This window comes from Camellia sinensis, chromosome 15 (genome assembly GCF_055761805.1).
Source record: "Camellia sinensis isolate YWXY chromosome 15, ASM5576180v1, whole genome shotgun sequence".
NCBI classification, from domain to species: Eukaryota; Viridiplantae; Streptophyta; class Magnoliopsida; order Ericales; family Theaceae; genus Camellia; species Camellia sinensis.
Genome location: NC_138975.1, coordinates 93,812,720 through 93,827,226, shown reverse-complemented (window position 1 = coordinate 93,827,226; position 14,507 = coordinate 93,812,720). Strand labels below are relative to the sequence as shown.

At 39.8% G+C, this 14,507-nt stretch overlaps 1 long non-coding RNA gene across 1 annotated transcript in view; it reads left to right on the top strand.

Annotated features, from left to right (window-relative positions):
• The first annotated feature begins 11,759 nt into the window (after positions 1-11,759).
• LOC145813650 (uncharacterized) overlaps positions 11,760-14,507 on the top strand; it is a 57,839-nt gene continuing 55,091 nt past the window's right edge. The window contains exons 1-2 of the long non-coding RNA XR_014356849.1: positions 11,760-12,475; positions 12,595-12,695. This is a non-coding gene — a long non-coding RNA (uncharacterized LOC145813650). The remainder of the gene's footprint in view (positions 12,476-12,594; positions 12,696-14,507) is intronic.

Here is a 14,507-nt window from a genome sequence, read left to right as displayed (position 1 = left end):
TACTGATGTGACATTTTATAAAATTAATAGTATTTTGATGAATAGCTAAAATAAAGAATATGGTTGGAGTAAAAACACGAAATAGTTGATAGGCAAAATAAAATATATATTTTTTAGTAATGTTTAGATAGGTAAAATGCCAATTACCGTTGGAGATGCTCTAAAATGCACTAGGCATATAGTTAGGCATTTTAACTCAACTCACATTCACTAACTATATGTAGTTAGCCTTCAAGGCTAAGCAAAATGTATTTAATCATTTAGGATCATTTCCTTTTTTTCTTGATTGCTGATGTGACATTCTATAAAGTTAACAGTATTTAGATGCATCGCTAAAATAAAGAGCATAATTGAAATAAAAACATAAAATAGTTGATAAATAAAATAAAATGTGTACACTTTATAATAATATTTAAATAGATAAGATACTAGCTCATTAGTCCAATGATAAAGGAATAGGATAAGTACTTATAATTACAAGAAGCAGTGTCAATAACATTGATCAAGGTCATGGTGGAGCTTACATGGAAAATTTGGCGAATTTTGTTTTTTGTTTGTTGCAGAAGCTCTTTGGATTTGGGGTGCCTGCACAGGCAGATGCATCCCCACCTTTGAGAATGTGAAGCTCCTACTTCCATCCAAAATAGTGGCATTCTTTTCTAAACCCTCCGCAAGGCCAAAACTATGTATAATAGTTTTAGTGATTTTATATATTATTATTGTAATAAATATTAAGACCAAGTTTGATTAGGAAGAAAATTGTGTAAAATAAGAGAGAGAATTTTCTTTTTAATTTATTTAGCATGAAAGTGGTAGAAAATACAAAAGAATTATTTTATTTATTTATTTATTGTACAATTCACTATGCTTTTAGTTTCTTGAGAAAAAAATACACAAAAATTTAAATTTATTATGTTTTCTTGCAAATTTTTTATCCTAATCAAATTCACATAAATATATATATTTTTTATTTTTCTTTCACTTCACTTTCTACCATTTTCACTTTCTATCATTTTTTTTTTATAAATTAAACTTAGCCTAAGAAATTTTGGGACCAAATTAATAAATACGTAGCAGTTAACACGTGATATATGCTCAATTCAAATAAGTAAAAATAAAATAAAATATTTATTATATATTGTATGACACTCAAATTGTAGGAGTCTTCTTTATTAAAAACATATGTCTTACATTCGAGTTCCACTCTTTTCTCTATTTTTTTTTTTGTTTTGTTTGAATGGATAATTGGACATTTCGCATAAGTAAGTGTTATCATATGGTTAAGGAAAATATTATTTGTATATAACGTTTTTATCATATATATTTTTTTATTACTAAATACAAAAAAATAATGATTCTTGGTTATTTTTATTATCACGTTTACAAAATTTCTTAATATTTATTTATAAGAAAAATTAGTATATGATGATACAGCGTGTTCCAGATGGAACGGGTCGGACTGATCCATGCTTCTCAAACCAGTGTCCGAATGACCAATCCCACCAGAAGACTTGCACAAAAGTTCAACGGGAAACGGGGAGTCCCCCAGTGAACCCTCCGACGAGCAAGTTAGAAAGAGAAGTGGAATATGGAGATAGATTAGAGATAGAATGCTTAACCTTCTTCTTGTCTTCGACGTCTGCTAATATCCTCTGGTAATCATTTCGTTGTCCCTTCCGACCTGTCGTCATGGCCGAAAGTCTATGCTCTAGCTTGCCTTGTTCATGGTGAGGTCGTTCTGTCTCGACGAGGAGGGCTTATCGCAATAAATATTGTAAGGACCTTTATTAATGGCTAATATGCAGTGCAATAACTTTGCAGGATCTTTGTCTGTTTATGTGGCGTGTCTTTCACTTGCCACGTGTCTAGGTGCCATTGGTTCTTGATGCCTTGTCAAGCTCCAGCAACGCTAGGCTTTAGTATTTGAATTATGTATTGGGCCCTAATTGGTGGGCTATAACCTTTATGGGTTTGCCCATATCAGTAGTTCCCCATTTCCAAGTGTAGTTTTAGTCCAACGAAAGGAATAATGAAGAAAACGATGGTTGGTAGGGACCGGCGAGGCGAAGGGGCCGACCGCGACGGGTGATTGAATGGAGGGGCCGACCTGGAGGGCTAACCATGAGGAGGGCTGACCGCGAATGGTGTCCAAGTGGAGGGACCGACCATGAGGAGGGCCGACCGCGAAGGGTGGCCAAGTGGAGGACCGACCAAGAGGAGGGTCGACCGCGAAGGGTGACTGAGTGAAGGGACCGACCATGAGGAGGGCTGACCGCGATGGGTGACCAAAATTTAGGTATCAAACTGGCAAAATTTAATTGTGACCCTTGGAATATAGGCAAACATTAGGCTTTTTGTATTATCCATTTTACGTATCTCTTTGCAAACAACTAAGATATTCCAAGTGTAAACTCCTTTGTGTCGAGTGATACACCTTTGCAACATTTTGTGAACTATCTCGCACCAGCATCTGAAGCTATACGCAGGCATACCAGAGAGATGGCTCGAGAGGAAGTGCACAATATGAGACTAGATGCCTTGGGGGACGACGACGTAGTGGATCTGGAGGAACAATACAGGACGGAGAAGCGAGTGGGGAGTAAAGGAGGCCCGGCAGGACGACCCCGCGTGTCGACGCTGATAGTGGCTGCGAAGCTAATCAGTCAGGTTGAGCCAGATCACTGGCACACAAAGGCCGACAAGTCAACCATTACTACGGAGGAGTTGGAGTGTCTGCGCGAGAAATATCAAATTCCTATGGAAATAGGGTTAAAACTGCCGACGTCAAAGGAGAGGGCATCCGATGATCGACCGAGGGAATTCGCCCTGTATGAGGAAGCGTTAAAAGGGGGTTTGAGGTTGCCACTCCCCTCGATAGTGGTGGACGTGTTGGATCAGCTGGAGGTGACTAAGGGCCAACTAATGCCCAATGGGTGGAAGATCTTACTGGCCTGTGCAAGTGCGTGGTCTCTGGCGAACGAGGGGGCTAAAATGATGGTGGACGAGTTTTTTGCATGCTACAAGGCTTCGGGCCAACAAGAGACTTGGGTACTTTACAAGCGGCGGCAAGGAAAGGTCTGGTGGCAGGGTTGCCGTCATCAATTAAGGGGTGGAAGCCGCGGTGGTTCTACATGTCGGCCAACGGGGGAGTAGGGGTGCGCACCGTGTGGAGAGTGCCAACCAAGTCGGTGGAGCCAAGGCTGGGAGTAGCGGTAGAGAAGAGGGTGAAGAAGGTGAAGGCATGGAGGGAGAAGGAGGGCGCCAAGTAGGACGATCTCGTTCAGCCCCCGGCCTTGTTTGCCGTAAGGCCCCTCAGTCGACCGGTAGAGATTCTGCGCCGGCAGAATTAGAGGCGAGGATGAGGGCGCAGGAGGCAGAGGATAGGGCGAGTTTTACCAAGGCTAATAAATACAAAGAGTCACAGGCAGACCGTCTGTCAAAGCCGATCGCGAGGGAGAGGATCCGACCGCGCCCCAAATCGCTGGGGGAAAAGGACTTGGGTGAGTTTGAGCCACGATCGCCCCTAGTTGATCCGTTGAAAGAAAGGGCCAACAAGGAGGTGGAGGCTGTGGTGAAGAAGAAGAGAAGAGTAAGTGAGAGGGAGGAGGGGCCAGCCCTGACGAGAACAAAGGGGGTAGTAGAGGAGACCCCTGAAGTGGGGCTGGAGGAGGTAGAGGGACAGTCGACGACGAGGAAGGTGAGTAACCTTGTGGTCTGCCGTAGGTATTCCCCGATTGTGATTGGAAGATCAATGGAGTCGATGGAGGTCACTCGATCTCCAGTGAAACCGACTAATGGGGTTTGGAGAGGGGACAGACTTTCTTCCCCGATCTTGAGCTGGCGGAAGCAATTTAGGAAGATGATGTCTGAAGAACTGCCGTTGTCAACGAGAACCCGTCTAACCTTGTAATTGGAGAGGAGGGTAGAAATGACGAGAGGGTCGTCATGGGGGTAACGGATGCCTGTGCAGTCGGCTTCCGTAAAGGTGATAGGCTCCGTCCACTGCTTGGGCTATTTGGAGGGTCGGTCCAATGTGGCAAATTCTTTGTTTGAGCCCTGTCTTATTTTTCTGAGTTCTGCCCGTTGAGCCAAGTGGGATGGTCCTCCACAAGCAAGGCCGTCGGAAATAACTCTAATTTCACCAACAGGTGGGGCAGGGTTACCTTGTGCACGAAGTTGCTGTGGAGGGCGATCATGACCTTGGTTAGGTTGGGCTGGTTGCCGGGGAGGGGTGCACCGGCGATTATTTCTGATGGGTTCAGTCCTTTGCCTCTGCTGAGGGCGATTTTCCGTGAATCGACTAAGACGTCCCTGACGTATCAAGCCCTCGACCTGATCTTTGAGGTTAACACACTTCTTGATATTATGGCTGTGGTCCTGGTGAAAACGGCAGTATTTGGACTGGTCTCGCCGATTGGAAGGAAACCGTGATGGCTGGGGCCATTTTAGGGGGGGTAGTCTCGTTGGATCTGATTGAGAACTTGTTCCATGGGAGAATTGAGGGATGTGTACCGTTTGAACCGGATGGGTGGTCGGGTTGGTGCCGACCGGTCGGCTCGGGGGGGTCGGTCGGTATACTGAGGTGTTTGGTTATTGTACTGGGTGTTTCTGGTTTCTGAGTCCTTTTTCTTCTCTCTGGGGATCGGGTTTTTGGCTGTAAGGTCTTGGCGAGCAACTAGGGAATCTTCGACGTTCATGTGTTTTTGGGCTTTGGAAAGTAGGGTTGCCATGGAGGTCGGGGGGTTTTTGGAGAGGGAGAAAAGGAAATCAGATGATCGTAGGCCGGCCATGAACGCCGTGAGGATGACCTTGTCATCGTTTTCTGCCACCTGTAGGGCTTCGGTGTTGAAGCGGGTGACAAAGCTGCGCAACGACTTCCCCTCAGTTTGACGGATGTTGAGGAGTTGGGTTGCCGGACGCCGCTAGCGCTAGGCTCCAATGAAATGGCTAAGAAATGAGTCACTGAGGTGCTGGAAAGTGGGAACAGAGTCTGCTGGCAGTTGACTAAACTAGAGTCGAGCTGACCCCTTGAGTGTTACGGGGAAAGCCTGACACATGATTTCATTAGGGAATGCATGGAGGATCATGAGGGTTCTGTAGGTCTCCAAGTGATCGACTGGGTCTGATGTACCGTCAAAAGAGTCGATCGTGGGCATTTTAAACTTGGGGGGTAGAGGTTTGTCCCTGATGGAGGCAACAAATAGGGAGTTGGCTGTGGTAGATGGTTTATGCTGTATGTTCTGCATGACTCATTGGAGCTGGAGCTTCATAGCTCGAAGTTCTGCATCCCAGAGAGGAATGTTGTCACCACCGGAAGGCAGTGGGGGTTGGACGCTGCCGGTCTCTCCTTCGGGGGTTTCTGCCGAGACCGATGGATGCGGGGTCCGGGGTGGCTGGTTTACATCTGGAGGAGAGGCTCGCAAGCCTTCCAAGTTGGGTGGATGGGGCTGTTGGATAGTGTAACTCGGGGCTCGTTCTTGGTTGGGTGGGATATCTGGAGGTGGTGGAGGAGGCATATGAAGGTTTCTTTGGAGTAGAGTGTTAATTAGGGCTTGGTTCTGCTCGGCCAGGTGATTAATGTTGTTGGTGAGCTCGGTGAAATACTGTGGTGGGTTGTTTGGATTGAGAGGGTTGGCTTGGTGGTCGGCAACATTGTGGTGAGAAGCCATGGATCTAATTGTGACCATCCACCTTCGCAGGTGGTAAGAAGGGGTTATTGGGAAAGGGTCTCCGGCGACAATGAGCATAATTGCCGCGTGGAGGAAAAGGTTCCCACAGACGACGCCAATTGATGATACAGCGTGTTCTAGATGGAACGGGTCGGACTGATCCACGCTTTTCAAACCAGTGTCCGAATGACCAATCCCACCAGAAGACCTGTACAAGAGTTCAATGGGGAACGGGGAGTCCCCTAGCGAATCCTCCGACGAGCAAGTTAGAAAGAGAAGTGGAATGTGGAGATAGATTAGAGATAGAAAGCTTAACCTTTTTCTTGTCTTCGACGTCTGCTTATATCCTCTAGTAATCATTTTGTTGTCCCTTCTAACCTGTCGCCGTGGCCGAAAGTCTATGCTCTAGCTTTCCTTGTTCATGGTGAGGCCGTTCTGTCTCGACGGGGAGGGCTTATCGCAATAAATACTATAAGGACCTTCATTAATGGCTGATGTGCAGTGCAATAACTTTGCAGGATCTTTGTCTGCTTATGTGGCTTGTCCTTCACTTGCCACGTGTCTAGATGCCACTGGTTCTTGATGCCATGTCAAGCTCCAGCAACGCTGGGTTTTAGTATTTAAATTATGTATTGGGTTCTAAGTTGTGGGCTATAACCTTTATGAGCTTGCCCATATCAGTATATAACATAACTTACCACTATAGACAAAGTTTGTTTGGCAAACACTACAAGAAAACTGGATATATGAGACGGAACTATTTGCGACGGCACACTTGCCGTCTCAAAAAGTCACTTTTTGCGACGGCAGAAAATGCCGTCTCAAAAAAGCAGAGTATTTGCGACGGCATCATTTGCCTTCTCAAAAAAGCAGAGCATTTGCGACGGTACTAAATACCGTCGCAAATACTCTCATTTTTTGAGACGGCAAATAGTGCCGTTGCAAATGCTCTGCTTTTTTGAGACGGTAAATGGTGCCGTCGCAAATACTCTGCTTTTTTGAGACGGTATTTTCTGCCGTCGCAAAAAGTGACTTTCGTGTTTTTTTTTAGTGAATATTTTTAAAATTTTAAATATTTTTTTTAGATGTACCTTACTTAGATGTATCTACAAAATAAAAAAATTATGAAAAAATATTTTTAAAAATTAATAAATACATAAAAATACAAAAAAATGTATTGAATTATTGTATTTTTGGTATTTAGTGAATTTTTAAAAGATTTTTTTTACAATTTTTTTAATTTTTAGGTGTATTTATGTTAGGTGTGTCTACAAATTTTAAAAAAATACTTAAAATATTTAAAAAATTCAGTAAAAACAATATAACACGGAAAACAAGAAAGTTTAATTTTCTCAAAAGAGTTTTTGGAAAACTCTAACCTAGCATAGTGATTGTGGTTTTGAGATAGCTTCATATATATACAGTCACAAAATGGTTTGAATAAATTCAACGGTATTTTTCTGTCACAAAAAAAATTAAAAAAAACAATGTCGTCTTACTCTTTTGATATACCATTTCTCTTTTCATTCATTTTTTCATCTTCCCGTCTCTCTGTCTCTATCTCTCTCTCTCTTCTCTTTATCTCTTTCACTTATCACTCTTCTTTCTATGTCTGCCTGTTTCTCTCTCTCATTCTCTCTGTGTCTCTCGCCTATCTCTCTTCTCTCTATCTCTCTCATTTCTTTTTTTTTTCTCTCTCTCTCTTATCTTTCTATCTCTCTCTATCTCTCTCGCTCATTTCTCTTCTCTTTCTGTCTCTCTCTTTTTCTGTGTCTCTCTCTCGCTCATCTCTTTTCGCTCTATTTCTCTTTCTTTTTGTCTATCTCTCGCTTATCTCTTGTTTCTCTCTCTTTTTCTATCTCTCCATCTCTCTCTCTGTATCTCTTTTTCTGTCTATCTCTCTCTTCCTGTCTCTCTTTCACTCATCACTCTTTTTTCACTCTCTCTCTGTCTACTTGTCTATTTGTCTATTTCTCCCTCACTATGTTCGCCTTGTTCACTCTCTTACTCCCATCTTCTCTATTTATCAAGCTCTTTCTCGATTTATCGATCCACCATAAGAAAATACACTTTTAGCAACCACTTTGTCTATCTCTCTCTCTCGCTCATCACTCTATCTCTGTCTCTCTCTCTCTCTCTATCTCTCTTCTTTATCTGTCTCTCACAAAATTAAAATATTTTTAAAATATTTAAAAAATTGATTTGAATTAAGTTTTGAAAAGAGTTTTGAATTATCTGTCTTTTTTATTTATTGAGCTCCCTTTCGATTTATCGATCCACTACAAGAAAATGCATTTTTAGCGACCACTTTGTCTCTTTCTCGCTCATCATTCTGTTTCTTTCTCTGTCTCTCTATCTCTTTTCTCTATTCGTCTCTCACTTATCTCTCTTTCTCACCACCCATCTTCTCTACCACATTTACCACTACTGCAAATGCCATTTAACTACCACCACTCTTCTCTTTCTCTCTTTCACTCATCACTCTTCTTTCTCTGTCTGTTTGTCTATCTGTCTGTTTGTCTGTCTGTCTGTGTGTCTTTCGTTCATCTTTCTTCTTTCTATCTCTCTCATTTGTCTTCTCTCTATGTCTCTCTCGCTCATCTCTCTTCTCTCTATCTCTCTCATCTCTTTTCTCTTTTTGTCTCTCTCGCTCATCTCTTTTTTCTCTCTTTGTTTCTCTCCCTCATCTCTCTTCTCTCTATCTCTCTATTTTTCTATTCTCTCTCTCGTTCATCTCTTTTCGCTTTCTTTCTATATGTCTCTCTCATCTCTTGTTTTTCTCTATTTTTCTATATGTCTCTGTCTATCTCTTTCTCTCTTTGTCTCTCTGTCTCTCTATATCTCTTTCTCTCTATATCTCTTTCTCTCTTTATCTCTCTTTCACTTATCACTTTTCTCTCTTTCTTTCTCTCTCTGTGTCTGTTTGTTTGTCTCTCACTCTTTTGCTTCTCTCTCTTTCTCTCTATGTGTCTGTTTGTCTGTTTGTCTCTCTCCCCCATTGTGTTCACATTACTCACTCTATCCCTCATCGCTTCTCTATTTACTGAGCTCTCCACTACAAGAAAATGCACTTTTAGCGACCACTTTGTCTCTCTCTCGCTCATCACTCTGTTTCTGTCTCTCTCTCGCTTTCTCTCCTCTATATGTCTCTCACTCATCTCTCTCTCTCTCTCTCTCTCACTACTCATCTCTTTTACCAACTTCACCTCTACGACTACCATTACTACTACCATTGCCACCACTCCACTACCACCACTACCACTACTGCCACTACTACTACCATTACCTCTCTTTCACCCCTGCCACTCCATTTACACTACCACTACCACAACTTCACCACTAATTTCTTTTGCTATCACCACCACCACCACCATCTCTCTTTCACCTTTTTTTCATTTAAATATTTTTCATTAAAATATTGCCCCTACTTCTACCAAATAAAAAAAAAATAATATTTTTTTTCATTAAAATAAAAATGAAACAAATAAATTTTCAATCTTCGTAACTAAAAAAAAAAGAAATTTTTTTAAAAAATTCATTAACTAGAAAAAATATATATTTTAACAAAAAACAAAATTTTTTGACGATAGCAACCCCAGTCTAAAAAAAAATAAATAAAATAAAAAATTAGACGGCGTTATTTTGTTATTTAAATTTCATTTTTGACCCTTAAAAAATATATATATATATATATATATGTTATTTTTTTTTTGTTCCCGCCCCTCATTTTTGACCCTTAAAAAAACATTTGTGGGTGTGTGTAGGGTTTTGTTTGAGAACACACACACAACACAAACACAACAAGCCGTCTCCTCTCCTTCTGCTCGCTCTCTGTCTCTCTCTCTATCTAGGGTTTCGCCTTCCTCTCTCTCTCTTTCACACAACGACGGCGCCGATCATCCGTCACCGCCGATCCTCTCTCACTCCCGATCCTCCCTCACCGTCGCTCGTACCTCACTGTCGATCCTCCTCTCTTACCGCCGCTGCTGCCTCCCTCTCTCTCTCTCTCTCACAAACGACGTTGACGGTTGCTCGCCCCTCACCGCCACTCCTCCTTCACCGGCGATCTTCCCTCACCGTCGATTTCAAAGGGTATCTCTCTCTCTCTCTGTGTCGGGATTTCGGATATAGTGGGTTTTCATACACACACACATATATATATATATATACATCTGTGAGTGTATATAGAGGGGTTTTTGATCTGTTACATACATACATATATATATATATATATATGATCTGTTTTTTTTTCTTCATCTGTTTTTCCCATACAGATCTGCCTAGTACTTCAATTTCTATCCTTTAAACTTTACATTATACATTAGCTTAGCATACATATCCTTTCTATTTATTTATTTTAAATATATATATATATATATATATATATATATATATGAGTTGATCTTTTATTGAGTTTTTGATCTGTTACATATATATATGATCTGGTTTTTTTCTTGATCTGTTAAATAAATATATATATATATATATAATTGATCTTGGGAAATATAAATAAATATATATATATATATATCTGTTAACTCATGAGATCAGATCAGATCATCTCACACAAAATGTCCTAAAAATGAGGAAATTGTTGTGTTGTTTGTTTCTACACAATTTTGGTATTAGAGACCTACTTTGATTCACCGCTTGGCTTGATCAGCGAGGTTGCCTTCTTGGTTGTTTTTATGTTTAGGGTATCCTGTTAAATTTTTGGTTTGTAGGATCATATTTATACGAACCGTGTTTCTTAATTATTCTTTGGTTGGTTATACAGGTGGACATACAATGATCCTCTTCGGGCAAAGTACAATGCAAAAATGGCCGGAATGAATGCACCTATAGCAAAACCCAAAGGAAGCAAGAAGCTTAAGGATTGGGAGTTTCGGTGAAGCGGAAATGTTTCTTGTGCTGCCAAAGCACCCATACCAGTCCGTAACTTCTTTCTCTATGTTGTTTTTAATTGGATTCGCATTGCAACCTCTATAGGCTTTTACTTTGTTAGTGCTATTAATGTGTGAAAGTACTATTTTTGTCATTAATGTAGAACTTGTGTTACTGTCATCATGTTCGCAGTTGGTACTTTTGAAAGATGAATATTAATATGAATGCCATATATGCAAGTCTAGAAAAAATGAAATGAACTGTTTCCAGGAATGCATGGTCTGAAGGCATATATATATATATATATACATTTTAACATAAAAGAGATGATAAAAGTCACGCGGGAGCTAACCTATGGCCATGAGATGAGTGGATTTTCCGGTGAGATGAGCTCCATACAATATTACCTGGACCTGACTACATCAACGCTTGATATTTGATAAAATAGTACCAATATAAAAAGATGTTAAATTTCAGAGTTTAATTGGCTTTACCAACTAGAGGGAATTGGACTCCTAATATTACAGCCATGTAATTTTTTTTGGACAATTTTTAATTGTGGAAGTGCATACCATATGTATTTACGTAAGTTATCTTATAAGATTGCGTAAGTTTTCACAAATGTAAGTTGATCTATAAAATTTTGAAAAATCACAATTTATGTATATTTGTGAGTATTTATGTAATTTTGTGAGGTAACTTGTATATATTTATAAGAATTTATACAAGTATATATGGTATATACTTTATACACCTAAATACTTTTTATGTACTTATTGTTGTTATTAATAAGAGCAATGAACGCAATGACTAAGGATGTAATAATTTTCTCCATATTATCATTAGACATGTCTTATTTTAAGATTCAAGCAATGGCTATGGATGTAATAATTTTCTCCATATTATGATTAGACATGTCTTATTTTAAGATTCATCAATTGGAATCTTATTTCAATATAATTTTATTTTGGTAATGACATGTAGTAGTTCTTTTCCATAAATATTTTAGTATTTTATATTTTTGTGAAAGAGAAAAGTATGCTACACAAATATTTTAGTATTATGATATTGTCATTTATCATTTCAATAATATTACATACTTAAATAAGTATTCATAAAATAAAAGTATAAATTAGATTCATTTTGAGTATGGTTCATCTTACATTAATTTTGATCTATACTAAACATCTTACTTTTTAAATATTTTTTTGAATTAAAAATTTGGTACATGTATCAAGTTTTTTAATTATTTATATTTTACCAATGAAATATCATGGGATGAGATGAAGGGGACATTTGGGTAATTTCACTTCAATCCTTTAAGTCAATTGCAGAGTTCCAGGTTTGGGGAGTTAAATAGCTGACAACAAAATTTTATTTATTTATTTCTTTGTGTTGAATGAGAAACAAAGAAGCATTCGAGATTCGAGAATAGAAGCTTAAATTTCATTTATATATTTGTTGTGTGTATTTATTAATCTATTCCTTTGTATTTTATATATTCGTTGAAACTCATCGTCTAGTTACTATTATTATATTGATGTTCTTCAATTTCATTCATATGTTGTGCTTGAGACAGACCTTTTATTTTTAAAAGTGGACTCCTAATCACATTTACAAATAGATCTGAGTTTCTCAGGCCGTAACTATTTTTTGAGGCTTTATATATATATATATATTGCATTTTACAACAATAGATAGAGTGGACTACTAATAATACTTATCAAAAGGGAAAACAAAAAAAAAAAAAAGAAAAGAAAAGCAAATTACTCTTCGATTGAGTGATAAATTTTATTATTTGTATGTTTATATTCCATGGTCTTGCTGGCCGATATTGCAGATAATTGAGTTACAGCTGCCTTCATTTTTCAACAACTTTGATCCTCGTGCTGCTGCTGCTGCTGCTGCTAATTTCCCTTCAGGTAATGGACTTTCTAATTTTGCCATTAGCTTCTCAAGTATTCATCACTGGGGTTTAGCTGGCTCTCGGCTGTGCTTACAGCTTGAAAGTGCTAACATTTTAAAAAATCTGACATGTCAGGTGTGCAAGCATATTTGGCTGGGCTTACATTCGCATTAGTTGCTTCACCTTGCAGCACTCCTGTGCTGGCAACCCTGCTTGGATACATAGCTGAATCCAAGGTACTTTTAAATGTTTATTGATATCAATTTCCATCTGAATTATTACCTTTTTGGGCTGCTTTATACTAATCGTTCTGGGCCTATAATGATGGGTTAGCACTCTTATAGGAAGCAAAAAGTAAGCCCAAGAAAAATTTTGAGACCCAGGAGGGGCCATGGCCCCCCTTCATCCAAACATAGGCCCTGTAGACGTCCCCCGAACGCCCCGGGAGGAACGAGCTCCCGTTCTGTTCATTTTGGGGTCACTACAGCTCAGGACTCTCAATTTTGTCACGGTTCTAAGTCTGAACCAAAGAGTCCAAATCCGGCAAATCGTTTTGAGAAAAAACAGATTTTTTGAAAGAAGTGCCAAACATGGACTGCTTTGCCAGATACAAAGTCGCCACCTAAATGTTTTTTACTGGGAAATTTAGGAAACCCTGACTCGGTGCCAAAGGCCACGTGTCCGTCATCACCAAAAGTTGCCTCGGCTCGGGAACTTAGGTACGATTGGGGAAGGTCACTTCGTGAGCACCCCCGCTCGCCCGATCAAAGATCGACCTCTACTAACCATGATATCTATTTTTGAAAACTTTGTGTATCCTTATTCCGGTTATTAGCCTAGGTTACTATGTGATGCGCACAGCATACAAGTATAGACTGGATCGCCTGAATTGGAACAAAACATTTCATGTTCGTTTTTTTAAAAGATGGTTTGCTACTCGCAAGTAGGCTTAAAATGCAGATTTTGCCACCCTCAGGTGGGCTTAGAAAAGATGGTTTTGCCACTATCTAGTGGGCTTAAAACTCACAGTCAATGATTTATTCCAATCCAAGTGACCCAACCTTCACCCACAGGCATTCAGGCAGTTATATCAGATAAGCATATAGCCTCATGGTAAGCATGCTATCATGGCAGTCACTCACACGCATGCAAGGATGCTAAAGCATAAAACTCACCGGGTACTCCAAGCCAAAACAGATATTACATTTAGAAATCATGCATGATCCTAAGTATACAGAAATGCCTAATGCAACACATGCAAAATGCGACTATAGCAGGCTCGGCTATTCTAAACATGATGTATGGAATGCTACAGCTAACATGTATTCATTTTGGAATTGAAATACAAATGCAGTTAGTATGATGCGCCGAGCCCGGTGCATGCAATACAGATGAATGATGCAAACACGCTGTCATACTATATGCTAATTGAAATATGCCCTAATCCAACCATCATAAGCAGATAAATAAAAGGGAAGAAAGACGTGGGGTTGGAAGACATACAACACACACACGCACACTTATTATAATTATGCCCTCGCACAGAGGGTCCAAATAAATATACAGTCCCGAATAAAAGAATATTACAGTCCAAATATTACAGTCCAAATAATATAAAAATTCTTGATTAATTAATCAAATTAACTAAGAAAGCTGTAAAACTGGCGTGCAAGCCAGGGACTGCCTTGCTTCTGATGAATGCTGTATGTTTGGGCTACCTTGCGCGGAAATCCACTGGGATGCCCCAATTAGCCTCTGTTTAGCAGTTATTCTTGAAACGCGTGCCAAGTACCGAAAAGTTGTTGATTCTTCATTTTGCTGCAACAGAGAGCAGGAAAGGGGCATAACAATGTATTTTCACAAATATATGCATGCCTCGATCCTCGTGCCACCAATCACGCATACCGAGGCATGATGGCCTAGGAGTCGAATTGCACAACTCAATATAGAATGAATGCACATGAAAACACAACAAGACCTAACTCCATCATGGATGATCCGGAGTGTCGGTGACTGGGGAATTGAGACACGTTCCGTCACTCGGAGTA